This window comes from Cupressus sempervirens, chromosome 6, assembly GCF_028749045.1.
Source record: "Cupressus sempervirens isolate cs-2001-9-10 chromosome 6, ASM2874904v1, whole genome shotgun sequence".
Taxonomy (NCBI): Eukaryota; Viridiplantae; Streptophyta; class Pinopsida; order Cupressales; family Cupressaceae; genus Cupressus; species Cupressus sempervirens.
Window position 1 is genome coordinate 684974519 of NC_143123.1, and position 6000 is coordinate 684980518.

Sequence of the window (6000 nt, forward strand, 5' to 3'; positions counted from 1 at the left end):
TGGGTGGTTGGGCCAATCAAGACCTGCCACGTCACATCCAGAAGGTGGTTAACTGGAGCTGATCAATTGCACAATTGGAGAGAGAGTCAAAAATTGAGGGCTCCTCACAAATTAAAAAGTATTTCTTGAGTTGAGCGTGCACATATAATAGGGAGATAGTAGATATTAACAAGCTTGCACAACTAAGCTAAATGGGAAATATTAAGGAGGCCTAAGGTGAAAATCATATAGTTTGCACATTAAATAGGGGCTGCATTTTTTTTTTAAATGTCTACACAAGAACGAATATTATGGACCAAGCTATATAGTATAAAGTGAAAAATGAGCCTGCAGGTTTGAAGTAAATATTAAAGTGAGACTATATAATTTGAAATAAAGTAGTAAAGTGCAGCTGAAATATTAAAAAGAAGTGCCCAACATATTATGATGATGAAATAAACTCACAACAAGGGCAACACAGGTGAAATAAAATAAAGTGAAGTTTGTTGTTGTAATATATTGAACTGGTAAAATATTTTACTGCACCAATGGGTATATAGTGAGCTACAGGAAGAGGAAAAATAACATTTCTAGAGCCATTTTAGAGGGCATTTTGGTGATTCTTTTTGCAGATCCATCATCTAGGTATTCTCCATTTTGGCAGAGGGTCTTCTTGTGTTCTTTTTCTGTTGTTTTGTGCTACTTTGGAAGAGTTTTACCAGAGGTTTTTAGCAGCTGTTTGGAGATCTTTTGGAGATTTTCTCTTCATCATTTCAAGTTGTTTGGAGTTTGTTGCAACAGCAATAATGAGGATTCATTTTCAGTTAAAGGGAGATGAAAGAGGAAGATTGTTTTCATCAGATGGAAGAAGATTGAATGGACAAATTGCAGGATCAAATCAAATCCGGGATTCTTCATCTCCTATTTCTTTCTCTCTTCTCATTCTTTAGGATTCCATATTTTGGAGAAGTATCCATTTTCTGTGATTCTACATTCCAACAAATCTCATGTGTGAGAAACATTGTATAGTTTTCTCTATGAGCAGGTCTAATGGATCTTTGTTGTGTTTTCAGTAGTTTCTTGAGTTTTGAGTTATATGCATTGTATATCAGAGAGAGCAGAGAATTAAATGAATAAAATTCTGTTTTAGCTCTCTCCATTTGTGTTAATCAGTAAGGTTTTGAATGAAATGAACCCAAGTTTCTTTTTCTTTGAGTGTCTTGTTATGAGATATGCATTTCATCTTTCATGCTTCAATCCAAGGTATTGATTAAAATGCTTGTAGAGATTGCATATTTACTAGTCTAGCATATGGATTTGATAAGTAAGCTAAACTAAAATTATTGTTACGAAATGTTGTAAGGCAATATTATTAAGAATATTATAACGTTTCTTTAATGGTCATCTAAGTTAGTCTTTAGTTTATTAGGTAGTTTCTATTTCCGTCTTTAGGTCACAAGTGTTTCTTTTAGAAACATCATCTTTGTAAATCTATATAAGGAACTTTCATCTCTTTTGTTTAATACTACAACAACATCGATTTATCATAACATGGTATCAGAGCAGGTCAATCGGATCTCATAAAATTTGGCAGATTTTTATAAGAAAAATTTGAGCCTCTTTTGATCTGGATTTTTTTCCTCAAAATTTGTTTTAGATTTTTAGAAATAAAAATCGTTAGAGGTAATTATAAAACTTTTGTGGTTTGTCTTCGAAGATTTTTTCTGGAAATCGCAAGCCTGGTTAAGAGTTTTCAATCCCGCAATTTCTTGGTTGGAACAAAATTCTTTGATTTTTTAGGGTTGCATGTTTCTTGCATGTGCTGGTTTACCATGCAAAGTCTCGTGTTGCTGCCCTTAAAAATTTATAACTTCAACCCTCAATCTTTGTTTTCAGGTCACTTTGCCATTAAAAAGGTCAAAGTTCATTAAATTTGAGTCTGTGTCATTTGGAGAGTTAAAACATTAAAATGTTTCTCTTGATGGTGTGAAAGAACTTTAAGATGCTCCTGATGTAATAGCATACCTGTGTCTCATGGTTTCCACTTGAAGACAGATGTTGCCAAATGTGCTGATTGTCTGGCGCAGTCGGAACAACCTGATAGCAGCCTCCATTGCATAAAAAAGCTCCGCCAAGCCAGAATACCTTTATATTATCAAACACCCAAATCTAAAAGAAAATTAGAATCACATCCATCCTTCGAGAAAATACAAACCCATAAGCCTATAGGAAATTCGATCACATCTATCCTTAAAAAATTTATAATCCTAGATTTCGATTAAATCCATAGGAAAATTATATTATCTATCCTTGAGAAATGCAAGGGCAGATTTTGATTAAATCAATGTGGAAACCACTATACCAATTATCACAAAAAAAAATGCAAACCCATATTTTAATTACTTCTCTGGAATCTCAAAATCTGCAGCCTTCGAAGTTTTAGCTTCAATTTGAACAGAGCCCCGGTCTTGGTCTTGGTCTTCCTCCTCTTCGTGCAGTGAGGATTCTAATTGTTTGGCTTCTTCAAAGATATCCTTCAGAGACTTAGCAATTCGTTTGCCTCGTCTCTTGGCTTCAGAAGAAGGTGGGGTGCATTTCCTCTCGGGTGTGAGAAAGGCCAAAGACGGAGGGATTGTCGCACGTGTATTAGTCAGGTGTTTAGCTTTGGGTAACAATGTACAACTGAGGCGAACGGGTTTCTTGCAAGGGAAGCCCAAAACAGACTGTTTTAAGTGCAAACGTGGAGAGGTTTTCGAGACCAGAGGTTTTTGTTTACTCGTGCTCCTGGTATGCTTTTTCGTGGCCGAATTTTGACCCATTTGGGCTCTTCTTTATCAGATATTTGCTCTCGAGAGAAGAATGTCAATGATGATATTTGTTTGTTTCGCTTCTACAATTTTCCTCCCGCCAACAATCCTTCCCTTTCTTTTCGATCTTGGTTCCAAATTTTATCGATAATATAGACGTTAGGTGACCGTTTTTTATCTTTCTTTTTTAAATTATAAGGCAGTTTGGATTCTAATGTACATATGGAGTATGTATGCCATGATGATTATAAATTAAATTTATATGTGAATACTCTTTATATGAGAATAAGGTTTACTTTCAATAAAATATTAGAGAATTCTTTGGGTCCCTTGTCTACGTAGTTTGAGAACAAAAAAAAATTACAAAATCAAAATGATTGTAACAATCAAGACTATTATTGTAAGGTACAAAATGGAGTTAAGCTATAAGTGACTATCAAAAGGAAACAAATAATAATAATAATAATAATAACAACCAAAACATCAAACCATATCAAAACAAAATGAATCTAGAAGAAGAGGATTGTAGAAATTTAAGAGCATTGATGACATCTAAAATCTCGTGATCAAAAGGCAATAACAAATGCTTTATAGCTACACACACGATCAAACATAAGTTGTAAGGTCTTAAAGGTCTCTCTTAAAAATTAACAATTCTTTTTTAAGAACTCTAATATCAAGAATGGAAGTTGACACTTGGAAACCAACATGAACCATATCATTGACCCATTAATGGCTCTTTGAGAGTTCAACCTACATCTTCCTTAGTAAAGAAGGAGTCTTAGAGGCCCCCTCAAAAAGGGTGCATTAAGGGAAATCTTAATGGTGCCTCAAATGCCAATCATGGCCTATCAAGAACAAGATACATTATGAGGGACAATAGAGGCAACATCTAGATGATGGCAGTAAAATGATTACAAGAGGGAACCGATAATGAAGTGGAAAGTATGGCGACGTTTAAATGATGTTATCAAAGGTGAATGTAGAGTCTTGTATTTGAATAAACACATTTACAGGATAAAATCAATGCTTGAAACATTCAAGGATTTCATAATGAAAGAGGCAAATGAAGTAGTACACAAAATGCCAAAAATTTGGGTCTCCTTCTTAGACAAAGAGAGGAGTTGGTTGAAGAATCTAGGGTCATTCAAGTAGAAATATTGATTATATGGATTAAAAGGATCAATAAGAGTTTAGACGGGATTTCATGGGTGTCCAGGCAGTATAGTTAATTAAAGGAGAACAATGAATAAGGAAAACAAAATGATAAGTGTTTGAAGCATAATCAAAAATGGGAAAGATATCCGAATACATTTTGGATATGCTTATGGGTTTAAAAATATGTTACAAGTTGGACAAATGAATGATGAGGCATCATATCCATGTCACATGGAGTAGAGGTGATTTTTGGACACGTGGAAGGATCCAAAAGTTTCCAAATTTGTGTAGGGATTATTTCAATCAAACTGGAATGGTCAATGTTGAAAATGACATTGCAAAAGGGGAAAATACAAAAGTGCATAAAGGAAGGAACAAATATTCTCATTCAATTCCCCAAAATAGATATTAGCTTTCATAGGTAATGTTACTATGAGGGGAATGAGGAATATCTTCAAATTTGATGACCCTGGCTTTTGAAGAGGTGTGGAGACAATGCTTGAGGAAGAATATTTGAAGACTAGCCTTTTTCCACACAAAAATCTTGACATTTATTTCATCTTCTTTTTCTGGGCACTTCAGTTGGGGAGAAGATAAAATGCATTAAAGGTAATGAGATAATGCATAAAACTAGAGTGGGATGGAGAAATGATAGCCATTCTGGGAAAAGCTAAGTTAGGTATAGAAACTAAAGAGTGACCTTTTTCTACACACAAATCTGGACATTTGTTCCATCTTCTTTTCTAGGCACTATAGTTGGGGAAAAGAGAAGATGCATTGAAGGTAATGAGATGATGCATACAACTAGAGTGGGTCAGAGAAATGATACCCATTTTGGTAAAAGATAAGCTAGGTACAAGAATTGTAACATAGGAAGGATCATGAATGGTTGTGGAGGGGTCAAACCACAATTTCCAACCATTCCTAGTATTTAGTACCTCTAAACCAAAGGAGAAACATATAGAGGTGGTATAGGGTGGTTAAGAGAAATTATTAGTGTATTTGCAGAAAAGAAAAAAGAAAAAAAGGAACAAGAAAGACAACATAAAGAAGGATAGAGGGTGATAAAGAAAACACAAAGGAAATTAGAAGTTGAAGGCCAAAACATGGATGGAGATGCAAACAGAGTGAAGTTGGTTAGGAATCCCAAGAAAGGAAGAGTAGACACCAGAGAACTAATTTTCATTCTAAATGAAACGGGAAGGAGATGCTAAAAAAGGATGGACTAATTGGCTTGTGGGTTTTCTTTAATGTCTAATATGTTTAGTTGATAGGTATATAACGATACATTGCCCAATTTTGATTGTATAATGGGATTACGAACTTAAATATAATCAATTGATTAGATTATTTAATTACTTTGGGCCCCAAGATGCTTTATGATACAAGACATCAAGACATCAGATTTTGCAAGAAACCTTAAAAACTAACTTACAAAACTTACTTATTAAAATGAAAATTAAGGATTGAGAACTTTGATGTGAAAAAACTCAAAAATTAAAATGCTCGAGAATAAGTGGATTGCATCTCAAAATGTTCCTTGGAGAACATAGGGTATGAATTATACAAAAACTCATAGGGGTTATCTTATGATTTTACCAAAGCTAAAATTGAGCTCAAGAGTAAGCTATGGATAGGGATCTTCTTTGGTTCATTCTTTGAAACAATGAAAATAGTGTAATCTAGATCTGTAAGTGCCTTCTCCATCCATTGGGCTAACTGACTAAAAGAAACTCAAATTTTTGCAACTACACTTGTTGGAAAAGGGAAAAACTAACATATCCTAAACCAACCAAAGAAAAGCCTCCTAAAATAAATCCATTATTGCTCTTACCAAAGGAGTTTCCTTTCTTCAATAGCTTGCAATGCCTTGAATGATCTTAAATACTAAGGTACATGATAAAACACAAACAATTGTATTGTGAATTGATGCACAACTCCTTGAAAGGAATGAAGAAATTCACTTGCCTCCTCAAACAGATTATACACATTGGTGCTTCAAAATGAATGAATGAAAATATATTTCCCTTACTCAATTACAAATGCATCTTCAAAT

At 34.1% G+C, this 6000-nt stretch overlaps 1 pseudogene across 1 annotated transcript in view; it reads right to left on the bottom strand.

Annotated features, from left to right (window-relative positions):
- LOC149554046 (CDT1-like protein a, chloroplastic) overlaps positions 1-2802 on the bottom strand; it is a 50964-nt pseudogene extending 48162 nt beyond the window's left edge. Inside the window, exons 1-2 of the transcript XR_016353434.1 lie at positions 2383-2802; positions 2005-2124 (exon numbers count right to left, since the gene is read on the bottom strand). The product of XR_016353434.1 is annotated as a CDT1-like protein a, chloroplastic (transcript). The remainder of the gene's footprint in view (positions 1-2004; positions 2125-2382) is intronic.
- Positions 2803-6000: the final 3198 nt, after the last annotated feature.